We start from the raw sequence: 20,778 nt of genomic DNA on the forward strand, positions 1-20,778 counted from the left end.
GAAATAGCGTTTGCAGATGTCTACGTATCGAAGCAATAGAGTTCAAATGCTTCTTAAAATGTGATATTGCATCTCATTTCTTTGTTTCATGGTAAGATATAACATGATTTGCGAATTGTTATGTATTCCTCGTCTACACTTCATATGAATGTGAATGCGACACTTCCTCGCTAGGAAATAGCGTTTGCAGATGTCTACGTATCGTAGCAATAGAGTTCTAATGCTTCTTAAAACGCGATATCGCATCTCATTTCTATGTTTCATGGTAAGATATAATATGATTTGCGAAGTGTTATGTATTCCTCGCTTACACTTCAAATGATTGTAAATGCGACACTTCTTTGCTAGGAAATAGCGTTTGCAAATGTCTACCTATCGTAGCGATAGAGTTCTAGTGCTTCTTAAAACGCGATATCGCATCTCATTTCTATGTCTCATGGTAAGATATAATATGATTTGCGAAGTGTCATGTACTCCTCGTCTACACTTCAAATGAATGTAAATGCGACACTTCCTTGCAAGGAAATAGCGTTTGCAAATGTCTACCTATCGTAGCAATAGTGTTCTAATGTTTCTTAGAACGCGATATCGCATCTCATTTCTATGTTTCATGGTAAGATATAATATGATTTGCGAAGTATCATGTATTCCCCGTCTACACTTCAAATGAATGTAAATGCGACACTTCTTTGCTAGGAAATAGCGTTTGCAAATGTCTACCTATCGTAGCAATAGTGTTCTAATGCTTCTTAAAACGCAATATCGAATCTCATTCCTATGTTTCATGGTAAGATATAATATGATTTGCGAAGTATCATGTATTCCCCGTCTACACTTCAAATGAATGTAAATGCGACACTTCCTTGCTAGGAAATAGCGATTGCAGATGTCTACGTATCGTAGCAATAGAGTTCATATGATTCTTAAAACGCGATATCGCATCTCATTTCTATGGTTCATGGTAAGATATAATATGATTTGCGAAGTGTTATGTATTCCTCGTCTACACTTCAAATGAATGTAAATGCGACACTTCTTTGCTAGGAAATAGCGATTGCAGATGTCTACGTATCGTAGCAATAGAGTTCATATGATTCTTAAAACGCGATATCGCATCTCGTTTCAATGTTTCATGGTAAGATATAACATGATTTGCGAAGTGTTATGTATTCCTCGTCTACATTTCAAATGAATGTGAATGCGATACTTCCTCGCTAGGAAATAGCGTTTTCGAATGTCTACATATTGTATGTCACGTCCCGAGGTGCGGTTGCGCTCGCAACGGTGGCACAAAGTCGTAACCGTTCCCGAAAATTACGCGAATTGCGTCCGGACCGGGTTCGTTGGCGTTTCGGACTCGATGAAACGATAATCAACACTCAACTTACCTTGTGAAGGCTTGATTCCGCTGTCTGGTTTCTCTTTCCAGGTAGCTGGAGCGCCTTGGATCCGCAACCGGGGTGGCGGCGGCGTACGGCTGAAACGGAGGTACGTCTACGGGAGTAAGCGTCCAGGCGGGTTGACTCCGGCTGGCAGGTATCGGCGTTTGGCCCTGACGATTGGCGTCTCGTACGGGTCGTGCGGCGAAGGAAACCTCCTTCACAGGAACCAGGACTCGAACGCAGGAAATTGAATATTCTGGTGCATCACCCACGTATTCCCGAGCGAGACGACGAATGAACTCTCTCCTCCCCGCGCGTCGTGTACGCTTTGTCGGAGGTGCAAGGCTCATCGAGAATACTTGAACTTCGGTGGAGTACGGCACGGCTAAGCGTTGGTTCGCTCTAGCTTACCGGGATCGACCTGGGCGCAAGATATTCTGTACACGGTAGAAGTGAGGATGGAGCAACTAAGCGCTGGTTCGCTCTAGTCGTCGAGCCTCAAGACTATCGCAGATGAGATATAGAATTAGAATAATCGCGAGCGTACCCGTGGATTAGATTTAAGGAATTGTATTTGAACTCGAATAAAGATACTTTGAATCTGGTAAAAATAAACTATATTCTATGATTTCACTATACTAGATACACTTGACTAAATTCTAAGTTACTGACTAACGATTACAATGAGAATTAGAAATAGTATGAAGTATCGAATGGACTCCGCTATGGGAGTATGGATAGAGACGAATGCATTAGAGCTAATTGCTCGTTGCGAATGAGCCTATTGCTCGGATCGAAAGTGCATCGTTCGGATGCTGGATTAGAACTCCTCGGTTCGGAGGCGAGTTAGGAACTCTTCGGTTCAGATGTGAGATAGGAACTCTTCGGTTCGGAGGCGAGATAGGAACTGACTCACGGACCTCGCGTCCGCGACCTCCTCGGGTCGCGCCGCGCGCTAGTCGCTGGGCCCTCGCGGTGGGGCGGACGGTCGGAGTAGGGCGGCCGCTTGGCCCTCGTGGTGGGGCGGCCGTTCGGAGTGGGGCGCGGTCCGCGTTAAGCGTGAGCCGCGAGCGTCGAGTGTGCGCGCGAGTGCAACGGAACATAACCGTGCATGAATGAAATATATACATATATTCACTTAAATCTAGGTGTGTGTTGGTGTGTATGTACATATATGAGTAGTGTGCTTATCCTAGTCCCATATGTACGAGAAGTACGTATAGGGCTTCGTGATCGCTGGGGATTCGACCCAGTACGTGTCGGAGAGCTCCTCGCCCTCGTAATACGGGGTGAAGTCCTCCCCCTCGTGTGCGGAGATCGCGCGTGGGCGCGGCATGCTGCATCCTTCTTCCCTCTCGTACCTTTGTCTCCTTCTGTAGGGACGGCGAGTCGGCGGGTGGCCCGTGTGCAGGGGCTCCGGATACGGATGCTGGGGATGATGAGGTGGACGCCGGAGGGTGGCAGGCGGTACGCCTGAAGTTACACGTAGCAATAGTGTTCTAATGCTTCTTAAAACGCGATATCGCACCTCATTTCTATGTTTCATGGTAAGATATAATATGATTTGCGAACTGTTATGTATTCCTCGTCTACACTTCAAATGAATGTGAATGCGACACTTCCTCGCTAGGAAATAGCGTTTGGAGATGTCTACGTATCGTAGCAATAGAGTTCTAATGCTTCTTAAAACGCGATATCGCATCTCATTTCTGTTTCATGGTAAGATGTAATATGATTTGCGAAGTGTTATGTATTCCTCCTCTACACTTCAAATGAATGTAAATGCGACACTTCCTTGCAAGGAAATAGCGTTTGCAAATGTCTACCTATCGTAGCAATAGTGTTCTAATGCTTCTTAAAACGCGATATCGCACCTCATTTCTATGTTTCATGGTAAGATATAATATGATTTGCGAAGTGTTATGTATTCCTCGTCTACACTTCAAATGAATGTAAATGCGACACTTCTTTGCTAGGAAATAGCGTTTGCAAATGTCTACCTATCGTAGCAATAGTGTTCTAATGTTTCTTAAAACGCGATATCGCATCTCATTTCTATGTTTCATGGTAAGATATAATATGATTTGCGAAGTATCATGTATTCCCCGTCTACACTTCAAATGAATGTAAATGCGACACTTCCTTGCTAGGAAATAGCGATTGCAGATGTCTACGTATCGTAGCAATAGAGTTCATATGATTCTTAAAACGCGATATCGCATCTCATTTCTATGTCTCATGGTAAGATATAATATGATTTGCGAAGTGTTATGTACTCCTCGTCTACACTTAAAATGAATGTAAATGCGACACTTCCTTGCAAGGAAATAGCGTCTGCAGATGTCTAGGTATCGTAGCAATAGAGTTCTAATGCTTCTTAAAACGCGATATCGCATCTCATTTCTATGTTTCATGGTAAGATATAATATGATTTGCGAAGTGTTATGTATTCCTCGTCTACACATCAACTAAATGTAAATGTGCACTTCCTTGCAAGGAAATAGCGTTTGCAGATGTCTACGTATCGTAGCAATAGAGTTCTTATGATTCTTAAAACGCGATATTGCATCTCATTTCTATGTTTCATGGTAAGATATAACATGATTTGCGAATTGTTATGTATTCCTCGTCTACACTTCATATGAATGTGAATGCGACACTTCCTCGCTAGGAAATAGCGTTTGCAGATGTCTACGTATCGTAGCAATAGAGTTCTAATGCTTCTTAAAACGCGATATCGCATCTCATTTCTATGTTTCATGGTAAGATATAATATGATTTGCGAAGTGTTATGTATTCCTCGCTTACACTTCAAATGAATGTAAATGCGACACTTCTTTGCTAGGAAATAGCGTTTGCAAATGTCTACCTATCGTAGCGATAGAGTTCTAGTGCTTCTTAAAACGCGATATCGCATCTCATTTCTATGTCTCATGGTAAGATATAATATGATTTGCGAAGTGTCATGTACTCCTCGTCTACACTTCAAATGAATGTAAATGCGACACTTCCTTGCAAGGAAATAGCGTCTGCAGATGTCTAGGTATCGTAGCAATAGAGTTCTAATGCTTCTTAAAACGCGATATCGCATCTCATTTCTATGTTTCATGGTAAGATATAATATGATTTGCGAAGTGTTATGTATTCCTCGCCTACACTTCAAATGAATGTAAATGCGACACTTCTTTGCTAGGAAATAGCGTTTGCAAATGTCTACCTATCGTAGCAATAGAGTTCTAGTGCTTCTTAAAACGCGATATCGCATCTCATTTCTATGTCTCATGGTAAGATATAATATGATTTGCGAAGTGTCATGTACTCCTCGTCTACACTTCAAATGAATGTAAATGCGACACTTCCTTGCAAGGAAATAGCGTTTGCAAATGTCTACCTATCGTAGCAATAGTGTTCTAATGTTTCTTAAAACGCGATATCGCATCTCATTTCTATGTTTCATGGTAAGATATAATATGATTTGCGAAGTATCATGTATTCCCCGTCTACACTTCAAATGAATGTAAATGCGACACTTCCTTGCAAGGAAATAGCGTTTGCAGATGTCTACGTATCGAAGCAATAGAGTTCAAATGCTTCTTAAAACGCGATATCGCATTTCATCTCTATGTTTCATGGTATGATATAATATGATTTGCGAAGTATCATGAATTCCTCGTCTGCACTTCAAATGAATGTGAATGCGACACATCCTTGCAAGGAAATAGCGTTTGCAGATGTCTACGTATCGAAGCAATAGAGTTCAAATGCTTCCTAAAACGAGATATCGAATCTCATATCTATGTTTCATGATAAGATATAATATTCATGGCGAAGTGTTATGCATTCCTCGTCTACGATTCAAATGAATGTAAATGCGACACTTCCTTGCAAGGAAATAGCGTTTGCAGGTGTCTACGTATCGTAGCAATAGAGTTCTTATGATTCTTAAAACGCGATATTGCATATCAATTCTATGTTTCATGGTAAGATATAAAATGATTTGCGAAGTGTTATGTATTCCTCGTCTACACTTCAAATGAATGTGAATGCGACACTTCCTCGCTAGGAAATAGCGTTTGCAGATGTCTACGTATCGTAGCAATAGAGTTCTAATGCTTCTTAAAACGCGATATCGTATCTCATTTCTATGTTTCATGGTAAGATATAATATGATTTGCGAAGTGTTATGTATTCCTCGTCTACACTTCAAATGAATGTAAATGTGACACTTCCTTGTAAGGAAATAGCGTTTGCAGATGTCTACCTATCGTAGCAATAAAGTTCTAGTGCTTCTTAAATCGCGATATCGCATCTCATTTCTATGTCTCATGGTAAGATATAATATGATTTGCGAAGTGTCATGTACTCCTCGTCTGCACTTCAAATGAATGTAAATGCGACACTTCCTTGCAAGGAAATAGCGTCTGCAGATGTCTAGGTATCGTAGCAATAGAGTTCTAATGCTTCTTAAAACGCGATATCGCATCTCATTTCTATGTTTCATGGTAAGATATAATATGATTTGCGAAGTGTTATGTATTCCTCGTCTACACATCAACTAAATGTAAATGTGCACTTCCTTGCAAGGAAATAGCGTTTGCAGATGTGTACGTATCGTAGCAATAGAGTTCTAATGCTTCTTAAAACGCGATATCGCATCTCATTTCTATGTTTCATGGTAAGATATAATATGATTTGGGAAGTGTTATGTATTCCTCGTCTACACTTCAAATGAATGTAAATGCGACACTTCTTTGCTAGGAAATAGCATTTGCAAATGTCTACCTATTGTAGCAGTAGTGTTCTAATGCTTCTTAAAACGCGATATCGCATCTCATTTCTACGTTTCATGGTAAGATATAACATGATTTGCGAAGTGTTATGTATTCCTCGTCTACACTTCAAATGAATGTAAATGCGACACTTGCTTGCAAGGAAATAGCGTTTGCAAATGTCTACCCATCGTAGCAATAGTGTTCTAATGCTTCTTAAAACGAGATATTGCATCTCATATCTATGTTTCATGATAAGATATAATATTCATTGCGAAGTGTTATGCATTCCTCGTCTATACTTCAAATGAATGTGAATGCGACACTTCCTTGCAAGGATATAGCGTTTGCAGATGTCTACGTATCGAAGCAATAAAGTTCAAATGCTTCCTAAAACGAGATATTGCATCTCATATCTATGTTTCATGATAAGATATAATATTCATTGCGAAGTGTTATGCATTCCTCGTCTACGATTCAAATCAATGTAAATGCGACACTTCCTTGCAAGGAAATAGCGTTTGCAGATGTCTACGTATCGTAGCAATAGAGTTCTTATGATTCTTAAAACGCGATATTGCATATCATTTCTATGTTTCATGGTAAGATATAATATGATTTGCGAAATGTTATGTATTCCTCGTCTACACTTCAAATGAATGTAAATGTGACACTTCCTTGTAAGGAAATAGCGTTTGCAGATGTCTACCTATCGTAGCAATAGAGTACTAGTGCTTCTTAAAACGCGATATCGCATCTCATTTCTATGTTTCATGGTAAGATATAATATGATTTGCGAAGTGTCAAGTATTCCTCGTCTACACATCAAATGAATGTAAATGCGACACTTCCTTGCTAGGAAATAGCGTCTGCAGATGTCTAGGTATCGTAGCAATAGGGTTCTAATGCTTCTTGAAACGCGATATCGCATCTCATTTCTATGTTTCATGGTAAGATATAATATGATTTGCTAAGTGTTATGTATTCCTCGTCTACACGTCAAATGAATGTAAATGCGACACTTCCTTGCAAGGAAATAGCGTTTGCAAATGTCTACCTATCGTAGCAGTAGTGTTCTAATGCTTCTTAAAACGCGATATCGCATTTCATCTATATGTTTCATGGTAAGATATAATATGATTTGCGAAGTGTTGTGTATTCCTCGTCTACACATCAAATGAATGTAAATGCGACACTTCCTTGCAAGGAAATAGCGTTTGCAGATGTCTACCCATCGTAGCAATAGTGTTCTAATGCTTCTTAAAACGAGATATTGCATCTCATATCTATGTTTCATGATAAGATATAATATTCATTGCGAAGTGTTATGCATTCCTCGTCTATACTTCAAATGAATGTGAATGCGACACTTCCTCGCTAGGAAATAGCGCATGCAGATGTCTACGTATCGTAGCAATAGATTTCTAATGCTTCTTAAAGCGCGATATCGCATCTCATTTCTATGTTTCATGGTACGATGTAATATTCATTGCGAAGTGTTATGCATTCCTCGTCTACGATTCAAATGAATGTAAATGCGAAACTTCCTTGGAAGGAAATAGCGTCTGCAGATGTCTAGGTATCGCAGCAATAGAGTTCTAATGCTTCTTAAAACGCGATATCGCATCTCATTTCTATGTTTCATGGTAAGATGTAATATTTATTGCGAAGTGTTATGCATTCCTCGTCTACGATTCAAATGAATGTAAATGCGACACTTCCTTGCAAGGATATAGCGTTTGCAAATGTCTGCCTATTGTAGCAGTAGTGTTCTAATGCTTCTTAAAACGCGATATCGCATCTCATTTCTATGTTTCATGGTAAGGCATAATATGATTTGCGAAGTGTTATGTATTCCTCGTCTACACTTCAAATGAATGTAAATGCGACACTTCCTTGCAAGGAAATAGCCTTTGCAAATGTCTACCTATCGTAGCAATAGTGTTCTAATGCTTCTTAAAATGCGATATCGCACCTCATTTCTATGTCTCATGGTAAGATATAATATGATTTGCGAACTGTTATGTATTCCGCGTCTACACTTCAAATGAATGTGAATGCGTCACTTCCTCGCTAGGAAATAGCGTTTACAGATGTCTACGTATCGTAGCAATAGTGTTCTAATGCTTCTTAAAACGCGATATCGCATCTCATTTCTATGTTTCATGGTAAGATATAACATGATTTGCGAAGTGTTATGTATTCCTCGTCTACACTTCAAATGAATGTAAATGCGACACTTCCTTGCAAGGAAATAGCGTTTGCAGATGTCTACGTATCGAAGCAATAGAGTTCAAATGCTTCTTAGAACGCGATATCGCATCTCATCTCTATGTTTCATGGTAAGATATAATATGATTTGCGAAGTATCATGTATTCCTCGTCTACACTTCAAATGAATGTAAATGCGACACATCCTTGCAAGGAAATAGCGTTTGCAGATGTCTACGTATCGAAGCAATAGAGTTCAAATGCTTCCTAAAACGAGATATTGCATCTCATATCTATGTTTCATGATAAGATATAATATTCATTGCGAAGTGTTATGCATTCCTCGTCTACGATTCAAATGAATGTAAATGCGACACTTCCTTGCAAGGAAATAGCGTTTGCAGATGTCTACGTATCGTAGCAATAGAGTTCTTATGATTCTTAAAACGCGATATTGCATATCATTTCTATGTTTCATGGTAAGATATAATATGATTTGCGAAATGTTATGTATTCCTCGTCTACACTTCAAATGAATGTAAATGTGACACTTCCTTGTAAGGAAATAGCGTTTGCAGATGTCTACCTATCGTAGCAATAGAGTACTAGTGCTTCTTAAAACGCGATATCGCATCTCATTTCTATGTTTCATGGTAAGATATAATATGATTTGCGAAGTGTCAAGTATTCCTCGTCTACACATCAAATGAATGTTAATGCGACACTTCCTTGCAAGGAAATAGCGTTTGCAAATGTCTACCTATCGTAGCAGTAGTGTTCTAATGCTTCTTAGAACGCGATATCGCATCTCATTTCTATGTTTCATGGTAAGATATAATATGATTTGCGAAGTGTTATGTATTCCTCGTCTACACTTCAAATGAATGTAAATGCGACACTTCCTTGCTAGGAAGTAGCGTCTGCAGATGTCTAGGTATCGTAGCAATAGAGTTCTAATGCTTCTTAAAACACGATATCGCATCTCATTTCTATGTTTCATGGTAAGATGTAATATAATTTGCGAAGTGTTATGTATTCCTCGTCTACACTTCAAATGAATGTAAATGCGACACTTCCTTGCAAGGAAATAGCGTTTGCAGATGTCGAGGTATCGTAGCAATAGAGTTCTAATGCTTCTTAAAACGCGATATTGCATCTCATTTCTGTTTCATGGTAAGATGTAATATTCATTGCGATGTGTTATGCATTCCTCGTCTACACTTCAAATGAATGTGAATGCGACACTTCTTCGCTAGGAAATAGTGTTTGCAGATGTCTACGTATCGTAGCAATAGATTTCTAATGCTTCTTATAGCGCGATATCGCATCTCATTTCTATGTTTCATGGTAAGATGTAATATTCATTGCGAAGTGTTATGCATTCCTCGTCTACGATTCAAATGAATGTAAATGCGACACTTCCTTGCAAGGAAATAGCGTTTGCAGATGTCTACCTATCGTAGCAATAGAGTTCTAGTGCTTCTTAAAACGCGATATCGCATCTCATTTCTATGTTTCATGATAAGATATAATATGATTTGCGAACTGTTATGTATTCCTCGCTAAACTTCAAATGAATGTAAATGCGACACTTCCTTGCAAGGAAATAGCGTATGCAGATTTCTACGTATCGAAGCAATAGAGTTCAAATGCTTCTTAAAACGGGATATTGCATCTCATATCTATGTTTCATGATAAGATATAATATTCATTGCGATGTGTTATGCATTCCTCGTCTACACTTCAAATGAATGTGAATGCGACACTTCCTCGCTAGGAAATAGCGTTTGCGGATGTCTACGTATCGTAGCAATAGATTTCTAATGCTTCTTAATGCGCGATATCGCATCTCATTTCTATGTTTCATGGTAAGATGTAATATTCATTGCGAAGTGTTATGTATTCCTCGTCTACGATTCAAATGAATGTAAATGCGACACTTCCTTGCAAGGAAATAGCGTCTGCAGATGTCTAGGTATCGTAGCAATAGAGTTCATATGATTCTTAAATCGCGATATCGCATCTCATTTCTATGTTTCATGGTAATATATAACATGATTTGCGAAGTGTTATGTATTCCTAGTTTACTCTTCAAATGAATGTGAATGCGATACTTCCTCGCTAGGAAATAGCGTTTGCAGATGTCTACGTATCGTAGCAGTAGCTTTCTAGTGCTTCTTAAAACGCGATATCGCATCTCATTTCTATGTTTCATGGTAAGATATATTAGGTTGGAGCGTATGAAATGTCGGATTCTTAAGTGATTGTATAAAACTGTATATCTTTCTTCAAAAGCTGTTTATTCAATCAAAGTATGCTCCATTCGCTTCAATACACTTCTCCCAACGAGATTTTAAAGCGTAGATGCCTTTTTTAAAAAAATTTTGGTCTTTAGAATTAATAAACTGTGATATCGAGTTTTTTAGACTGTCTTCATTTTTATAGTGTTTGCCCCTTAAAAACAGCTCTAAATGCTTGAAAAAATGAAAATCGGTCGGCGAGAGATCCGGTGAATATGGTGGATGCTACAAAACTTCATATTCCAGTTCGTTCAGTTTCGCAATTGTTTTGTGCGATGTATGCGGCCGAGCGTTGTCATGGAGCTGTAGCGGGCCATGCCGATTCACAAGCGATGGGAGTACAATTTTTAACATATCGTGCATCTCATCAATGTACTGGCAGTACTTTTCGGCCGTAATTGTCTCCCCAGGTCGAAGGAACGAATAATGGATTACCCCAGCCGCGTTCCACAAAACTGTGAACAAAATCTTCCGTGGATGAAGCGATGGCCTTGGAGTATGGGCACAAACCTCATCCTTGTCAAGCCACCGAGCACACCTCTTTCTATTGTCATAAAGAACCCATTTTTCGTCACACGTAATGATCCGATCAAAAAATGGCTCTCGGTGAAATCGGGTTAGCAATGATGAGCATACGTTTAACCGATCCAGCTTATTTCGCTCTGTCAGTGCGTGCGGTACCCACTTGTCCATCTTCTTAACCTTGCCAATCTCAGAAAGGTGTCTCAATATCGTTGTATGGTCAACTTTCATCCTGATAGCAAGTTCCCTCGTGGATACGGCTGGATCCGCTTCTACTAGAGCCTTCAGGTCATCATTCTTCACAGACGTTTTGGGTCTTCCGCGCGACTCATTTTGCAGTGAAAAATCGCCAGTCCGAAATTTGTCGAACCAACGCTGCACTTTCCGATCGTTAACCGTATTCTCCCCAAACGCTTGGTTTATGTTGCGTGCAGCTTTTGCAGCACTATTACCAAGTTTGTACTCATATAAGAAAATGACGCGAATGTCGGCAGAATTCATATCGGTAATAAACTCAAAAGAAATAAAAAAGGGAAGACCTTCGAGAAAACCTATTTTGTTGAAATGAGTCTCTGGCAATGGACAATACGAGTATGAATGAGCTTATGCCAAATACAAAAATATAACGAAAACGGGGAGGAAAACGTCCGCATGTAAAGAGAATCCGACATTACATACGCACCAACCTAATAATATGATTTGCGAAGTGTCATGTATTCCTCGTCTACACTTCAAATGAATGTGAATGCGACAATTTCTCGCTAGGAAATAGCGTTTGCAGATGTCTACGTATCGTAGCAATAGATTTCTAATGCTTCTTAAAACGCGATATCGCAACTCATTTCTATGTATCATGGTAAGATATAATATGATTTGCGAAGTGTCATGTATTCCTCGTCTACACTTCAAATGAATTTAAATGCTACACTTCCTTGCTAGGAAATAGCGTCTGCAGATGTCTAGCTATCGTAGCAATAGGGTTCTAATGCTTCTTAAAACGCGATATCGCATCTCATTTCTATGTATCATGGTAAGATATAATATGATTTGCGAAGTGTCATGTATTCCTCGTCTACACTTCAAATGAATGTAAATGCTACACTTCCTTGCAAGGAAATAGCGTTTGCGGATGTCTACGTATCGAAGCAATAGAGTTCAAATGCTTCTTAAAACGAGATATTGCATCTCATATCTATGTTTCATGATAAGATATAATATTCAGTGCGAAGTGTTATGCATTCCTCGTCTACGATTCAAATGAATGTAAATGCGACACTTCCTTGCAAGGAAATAGCTTTTGCAGATGTCTACGTATCGCAGCAATAGATTTCTAATGCTTCTTAAAGCGCGATATCGCATCTCATTTCTATGCTTCATGGTAAGATATAATATGATTTGCGAAGTGATATGTATTCCTCGTCTACACTTCAAATGAATGTGAATGCGACAATTTCTCGCTAGGAAATAGCGTTTGCAGATGTCTACGTATCGTAGCAATAGAGTTCTTATGATTCTTAAAACGCGATATCGCATCTCATTTCTATGTTTCATGGTAAGATATAATATGATTTGCGGAGTGTTATGTACTCCTCGTCTACACTTCAAATGAATGAAATGCGACACTTCTTTGCAAGGAAATAGCGTTTGCAGATGTCTACGTATCGTAGCAATAGAGTTCTAAAGCTTCTTAAAACGCGATATCGCATCTCATTTCTATGTTTCATGGTAAGATATAATATGATTTGCGAAGTGTTATGTATTCCTCGTCTACACTTCAAATGAATGTGAATGCGACACTTCCTCGCTAGGAAATAGCGCTTGCAGATGTCTACGTATCGTAGCAGTAGTGTTCTAATGCTTCTTAAAACGCGATATCGCATCTCATTTCTATGTTTCATGGTAAGATATAATATGATTTGCGAAGTGTTATGTATTCCTCGTCTACACATCAAATGAATGTAAATGCGACACTTTCTTGCAAGGAAATAGCGTTTGCAGATGTCTACGTATCGAAGCAATAGAGTTCAAATGCTTCTTAAAACGTGATATTGCATCTCATATCTATGTCTCATGATAAGATATAATATTCATTGCGAAGTGTTATGCATTCCTCGTCTACGATTCAAATGAATGTAAATGCGACACTTCCTTGCAAGGAAATAGCGTTTGCAGATGTCTACGTATCGTAGCAATAGAGATCTAATGCTTCTTAAAACGCGATATCGCATCTCATTTCTATGTTTCATGGTAAGATATAATATGATTTGCGAAGTGTTATGTATTCCTCGTCTACACTTCAAATGAATGTAAATGCGACACTTCTTTGCAAGGAAATAGCGTTTGCAGATGTCTACGTATCGTAGCAATAGATTTCTTATGATCCTTAAAACGCGATACCGCATCACATTTCTATGTTTCATGGTAAGATATAATATGATTTGCGGAGTGTTATGTATTCCTCGTCTACACTTCAAATGGATGTGAATGCGACACTTCCACGCTAGGAAATAGCGTTTGCAGATGTCTACGTATCGTAGCAGTTGAGTTCTAATGCTAGTTAAAACGCGATATCGCATCTCATTTCTATGTTTCATAGTAAGATATAAAATGATTTGCGAAGTGTTATGTATTCCACGTCTACACTTCAAATGAATGTAAATGCGACACTTCCTTGCAAGGAAATAGCGTTTGCAGATGTCTACGTATCGTAGCAATAGAGTTCTTATGATTCTTAAAACGCGATATCGCATCTCATTTCTATGTTTCATGGTAAGATGTAATATAATTTGCGAAGTGTTATGTATTCCTCGTCTACACTTCAAATGAATGTAAATGCGACACTTCCTTGCAAGGAAATAGCGTTTGCAGATGTCGAGGTATCGTAGCAATAGAGTTCTAATGCTTCTTAAAACGCGATATTGCATCTCATTTCTGTTTCATGGTAAGATGTAATATTCATTGCGATGTGTTATGCATTCCTCGTCTACACTTCAAATGAATGTGAATGCGACACTTCCTCGCTAGGAAATAGCGTTTGCAGATGTCTACGTATCGTAGCAATAGATTTCTAATGCTTCTTAAAGCGCGATATCGCATCTCATTTCTATGTTTCATGGTAAGATGTAATATTCATTGCGAAGTGTTATGCATTCCTCGTCTGCGATTCAAATGAATGTAAATGCGACACTTCCTTGCAAGGAAATAGCGTCTGCAGATATCTAGGTATCGTAGCAATAGAGTTCTAATGCTTCTTAAAACGCGATATTGCATCTCATTTCTGTTTCATGGTAAGATGTAATATGATTTGCGAAGTGTTATGCATTCCTGCTCTACACTTCAAATGAATGTAAGTGCGACACTTCCTTGCAAGGAAATAGCGTTTGCAGATGTCTACGTATCGAAGCAATAGAGTTCAAATGCTTCTTAAAACGAGATATTGCATCTCATATCTATGTTTCAGGATAAGATATAATATTCATTGCGAAGTGTTATGTATTCCTCGTCTACGATTCAAATGAATGTAAATGCGACACTTCCTTGCAAGGAAATAGCGTCTGCAGATGTCTAGGTATCGTAGCAATAGAGTTCATATGATTCTTAAAACGCGATATCGCATCTCATTTCTATGTTTCATGGTAAGATATAACATGATTTGCGAAGTGTTGTGTATTCCTAGTTTACTCTTCAAATGAATGTGAATGCGATACTTCCTCGCTAGGAAATAGCGTTTGCAGATGTCTACGTATCGTAGCAGTAGCTTTCTAGTGCTTCTTAAAACGCGATATCGCATCTCATTTCTATGTTTCATGGTAAGATATATTAGGTTGGAGCGTATGAAATGTCGGATTCTTAAGTGATTGTATAAAACTGTATATCTTTCTTCAAAAGCTGTTTATTCAATCAAAGTATGCTCCATTCGCTTCAATACACTTCTCCCAACGAGATTTTAAAGCGTAGATGCCTTTTTTAAAAAAATTTTGGTCTTTAGAATTAATAAACTCTGATATCGAGTTTTTTAGACTGTCTTCATTTTCATAGTGTTTGCCCCTTAAAAACAGCTGTAAATGCTTGAAAAAATGAAAATCGGTCTGCGAGAGATCCGGTGAATATGGTGGATGCTACAAAACTTCATATTCCAGTTCGTTCAGTTTCGCAATTGTTTTGTGCGATGTATGCGGCCGAGCGTTGTCATGGAGCTGTAGCGGGCCATGCCGATTCACAAGCGATGGGAGTACAATTTTTAACATATCGTGCATCTCATCAATGTACTGGCAGTACTTTTCGGCCGTAATTGTCTCCCCAGGTCGAAGGAACGAATAATGGATTACCCCAGCCGCGTTCCACCAAACTGTGAACAAAATCTTCCGTGGATGAAGCGATGGCCTTGGAGTATGGGCACAAACCTCATCCTTGTCAAGCCACCGAGCACACCTCTTTCTATTGTCATAAAGAACCCATTTTTCGTCACACGTAATGATCCGATCAAAAAATGGCTCTCGGTGAAATCGGGTTAGCAATGATGAGCATACGTTTAACCGATCCAGCTTATTTCGCTCTGTCAGTGCGTGCGGTACCCACTTGTCCATCTTCTTAACCTTGCCAATCTCAGAAAGGTGTCTCAATATCGTTGTATGGTCAACTTTCATCCTGATAGCAAGTTCCCTCGTGGATACGGCTGGATCCGCTTCTACTAGAGCCTTCAGGTCATCATTCTTCACAGACGTTTTGGGTCTTCCGCGCGACTCATTTTGCAGTGAAAAATCGCCAGTCCGAAATTTTTCGAACCAACGCTGCACTTTCCGATCGTTAACCGTATTCTCCCCAAACGCTTGGTTTATGTTGCGTGCAGCTTTTGCAGCACTATTACCAAGTTTGTACTCATATAAGAAAATGACGCGAATGTCGGCAGAATTCATATCGGTAATAAACTCAAAAGAAATAAAAAAGGGAAGACCTTCGAGAAAACCTATTTTGTTGAAATGAGTCTCTGGCAATGGACAATACGAGTATGAATGAGCTTATGCCAAATACGAAAATATAACGAAAACGGGGAGGAAAACGTCCGCATGTAAAGAGAATCCGACATTACATACGCACCAACCTAATAATATGATTTGCGAAGTGTCATGTATTCCTCGTCTACACTTCAAGTGAATGTGAATGCGACAATTTCTCGCTAGGAAATAGCGTTTGCAGATGTCTACGTATCGTAGCAATAGATTTCTAATGCTTCTTAAAACGCGATATCGCAACTCATTTCTATGTATCATGGTAAGATATAATATGATTTGCGAAGTGTCATGTATTCCTCGTCTACACTTCAAATGAATTTAAATGCTACACTTCCTTGCTAGGAAATAGCGTCTGCAGATGTCTAGCTATCGTAGCAATAGAGTTCTAATGCTTCTTAAAACGCGATATCGCATCTCATTTCTATGTATCATGGTAAGATATAATATGATTTGCGAAGTGTCATGTATTCCTCGTCTACACTTCAAATGAATGTAAATGCTACACTTCCTTGCAAGGAAATAGCGCTTGCAGATGTCTACGTATCGTAGCAGTAGTGTTCTAATGCTTCTTAAAACGCGATATCGCATCTCATTTCTATGTTTCATGGTAAGATATAATATGATTTGCGAAGTGTTATGTATTCCTCGTCTACACATCAAATGAATGTAAATGCGACACTTTCTTGCAAGGAAATAGCGTTTGCAGATGTCTACGTATCGAAGCAATAGAGTTCAAATGCTTCTTAAAACGTGATATTGCATCTCATATCTATGTCTCATGATAAGATATAATATTCATTGCGAAGTGTTATGCATTCCTCGTCTACGATTCAAATGAATGTAAATGCGACACTTCCTTGCAAGGAAATAGCGTTTGCAGATGTCTACGTATCGTAGCAATAGAGATCTAATGCTTCTTAAAACGCGATATCGCATCTCATTTCTATGTTTCATGGTAAGATATAATATGATTTGCGAAGTGTTATGTATTCCTCGTCTACACTTCAAATGAATGTAAATGCGACACTTCTTTGCAAGGAAATAGCGTTTGCAGATGTCTACGTATCGTAGCAATAGATTTCTTATGATCCTTAAAACGCGATACCGCATCACATTTCTATGTTTCATGGTAAGATATAATATGATTTGCGGAGTGTTATGTATTCCTCGTCTACACTTCAAATGGATGTGAATGCGACACTTCCACGCTAGGAAATAGCGTTTGCAGATGTCTACGTATCGTAGCAGTTGAGTTCTAATGCTAGTTAAAACGCGATATCGCATCTCATTTCTATGTTTCATAGTAAGATATAAAATGATTTGCGAAGTGTTATGTATTCCACGTCTACACTTCAAATGAATGTAAATGCGACACTTCCTTGCAAGGAAATAGCGTTTGCAGATGTCGAGGTATCGTAGCAATAGAGTTCTAATGCTTCTTAAAGCGCGATATTGCATCTCATTTCTGTTTCATGGTAAGATGTAATATAATTTGCGAAGTGTTATGTATTCCTCGTCTACACTTCAAATGAATGTAAATGCGACACTTCCTTGCAAGGAAATAGCGTTTGCAGATGTCGAGGTATCGTAGCAATAGAGTTCTAATGCTTCTTAAAACGCGATATTGCATCTCATTTCTGTTTCATGGTAAGATGTAATATTCATTGCGATGTGTTATGCATTCCTCGTCTACACTTCAAATGAATGTGAATGCGACACTTCCTCGCTAGGAAATAGCGTTTGCAGATGTCTACGTATCGTAGCAATAGATTTCTAATGCTTCTTAAAGCGCGATATCGCATCTCATTTCTATGTTTCATGGTAAGATGTAATATTCATTGCGAAGTGTTATGCATTCCTCGTCTGCGATTCAAATGAATGTAAATGCGACACTTCCTTGCAAGGAAATAGCGTCTGCAGATATCTAGGTATCGTAGCAATAGAGTTCTAATGCTTCTTAAAACGCGATATTGCATCTCATTTCTGTTTCATGGTAAGATGTAATATGATTTGCGAAGTGTTATGCATTCCTGCTCTACACTTCAAATGAATGTAAATGCGACACTTCCTTGCAAGGAAATAGCGTTTGCAGATGTCTACCTATCGTAGCAATAGAGTTCTAGTGCTTCTTAAAACGCGATATCGCATCTCATTTCTATGTTTCATGATAAGATATAATATGATTTGCGAAGTGTCATGAATTCCTCGTCTACACTTCAAATGAATGTAAATGCGACACTTCCTTGCTAGGAAATTGCGTCTGCAGATGTCTAGGTATCGTAGCAATAGAGTTCTAATGCTTCTTAAAACGTGATATTGCATCTCATATCTATGTCTCATGATAAGATATAATATTCATTGCGAAGTGTTATGCATTCCTCGTCTACGATTCAAATGAATGTAAATGCGACACTTCCTTGCAAGGAAATAGCGTTTGCAGATGTCTACGTATCGTAGCAATAGAGATCTAATGCTTCTTAAAACGCGATATCGCATCTCATTTCTATGTTTCATGGTAAGATATAATATGATTTGCGAAGTGTTATGTATTCCTCGTCTACACTTCAAATGAATGTAAATGCGACACTTCTTTGCAAGGAAGTAGCGTTTGCAGATGTCTACGTATCGTAGCAATAGATTTCTTATGATCCTTAAAACGCGATACCGCATCACATTTCTATGTTTCATGGTAAGATATAATATGATTTGCGGAGTGTTATGTATTCCTCGTCTACACTTCAAATGAATGTGAATGCGACACTTCCACGCTAGGAAATAGCGTTTGCAGATGTCTACGTATCGTAGCAGTTGAGTTCTAATGCTAGTTAAAACGCGATATCGCATCTCATTTCTATGTTTCATAGTAAGATATAAAATGATTTGCGAAGTGTTATGTATTCCACGTCTACACTTCAAATGAATGTAAATGCGACACTTCCTTGCAAGGAAATAGCGTCTGCAGATGTCTAGGTATCGTAGCAATAGAGTTCATATGATTCTTAAAACGCGATATCGCATCTCATTTCTATGTTTCATGGTAAGATATAACATGATTTGCGAAGTGTTATGTATTCCTAGTTTACTCTTCAAATGAATGTGAATGCGATACTTCCTCGCTAGGAAATAGCGTTTGCAGATGTCTACGTATCGTAGCAGTAGCTTTCTAGTGCTTCTTAAAACGCGATATCGCATCTCATTTCTATGTTTCATGGTAAGATATATTAGGTTGGAGCGTATGAAATGTCGGATTCTTAAGTGATTGTATAAAACTGTATATCTTTCTTCAAAAGCTGTTTATTCAATCAAAGTATGCTCCATTCGCTTCAATACACTTCTCCCAACGAGATTTTAAAGCGTAGATGCCTTTTTTAAAAAAATTTTGGTCTTTAGAATTAATAAACTGTGATATCGAGTTTTTTAGACTGTCTTCATTTTTATAGTGTTTGCCCCTTAAAAACAGCTCTAAATGCTTGAAAAAATGAAAATCGGTCGGCGAGAGATCCGGTGAATATGGTGGATGCTACAAAACTTCATATTCCAGTTCGTTCAGTTTCGCAATTGTTTTGTGCGATGTATGCGGCCGAGCGTTGTCATGGAGCTGTAGCGGGACATGCCGATTCACAAGCGATGGGAGTACAATTTTTAACATATCGTGCATCTCATCAATGTACTGGCAGTACTTTTCGGAGGTAATTGTCTCCCCAGGTCGAAGGAACGAATAATGGATTACCCCAGCCGCGTTCCACCAAACTGTGAACAAAATCTTCCGTGGATGAAGCGATGGCCTTGGAGTATGGGCACAAACCTCATCCTTGTCAAGCCACCGAGCACACCTCTTTCTATTGTCATAAAGAACCCATTTTTCGTCACACGTAATGATCCGATCAAAAAATGGCTCTCGGTGAAATCGGGTTAGCAATGATGAGCATACGTTTAACCGATCCAGCTTATTTCGCTCTGTCAGTGCGTGCGGTACCCACTTGTCCATCTTCTTAACCTTGCCAATCTCAGAAAGGTGTCTCAATATCGTTGTATGGTCAACTTTCATCCTGATAGCAAGTTCCCTCGTGGATACGGCTGGATCCGCTTCTACTAGAGCCTTCAGGTCATCATTCTTCACAGACGTTTTGGGTCTTCCGCGCGACTCATTTTGCAGTGAAAAATCGCCAGTCCGAAATTTTTCGAACCAACGCTGCACTTTCCGATCGTTAACCGTATTCTCCCCAAACGCTTGGTTTATGTTGCGTGCAGCTTTTGCAGCACTATTACCAAGTTTGTACTCATATAAGAAAATGACGCGAATGTCGGCAGAATTCATATCGGTAATAAACTCAAAAGAAATAAAAAAGGGAAGACCTTCGAGAAAACCTATTTTGTTGAAATGAGTCTCTGGCAATGGACAATACGAGTATGAATGAGCTTATGCCAAATACAAAAATATAACGAAAACGGGGAGGAAAACGTCCGCATGTAAAGAGAATCCGACATTACATACGCACCAACCTAATAATATGATTTGCGAAGTGTCATGTATTCCTCGTCTACACTTCAAATGAATGTGAATGCGACAATTTCTCGCTAG

General features: G+C 38.9%; 3 pseudogenes; all 3 read right to left on the minus strand.

Annotated features, from left to right (window-relative positions):
- Positions 1-10,665: 10,665 nt before the first annotated feature.
- Positions 10,666-11,685, minus strand: LOC143432246 (histone-lysine N-methyltransferase SETMAR pseudogene; annotated as a pseudogene).
- A 3,395-nt stretch (positions 11,686-15,080) lies between these two features.
- On the minus strand, positions 15,081-16,270 carry LOC143432247 (histone-lysine N-methyltransferase SETMAR pseudogene; annotated as a pseudogene).
- A 3,224-nt stretch (positions 16,271-19,494) lies between these two features.
- On the minus strand, positions 19,495-20,514 carry LOC143432249 (histone-lysine N-methyltransferase SETMAR pseudogene; annotated as a pseudogene).
- Between the last annotated feature and the right edge of the window lie 264 nt (positions 20,515-20,778).

Source organism: Xylocopa sonorina, unplaced genomic scaffold (genome assembly GCF_050948175.1).
Source record: "Xylocopa sonorina isolate GNS202 unplaced genomic scaffold, iyXylSono1_principal scaffold0071, whole genome shotgun sequence".
NCBI classification, from domain to species: domain Eukaryota; kingdom Metazoa; phylum Arthropoda; class Insecta; order Hymenoptera; family Apidae; genus Xylocopa; species Xylocopa sonorina.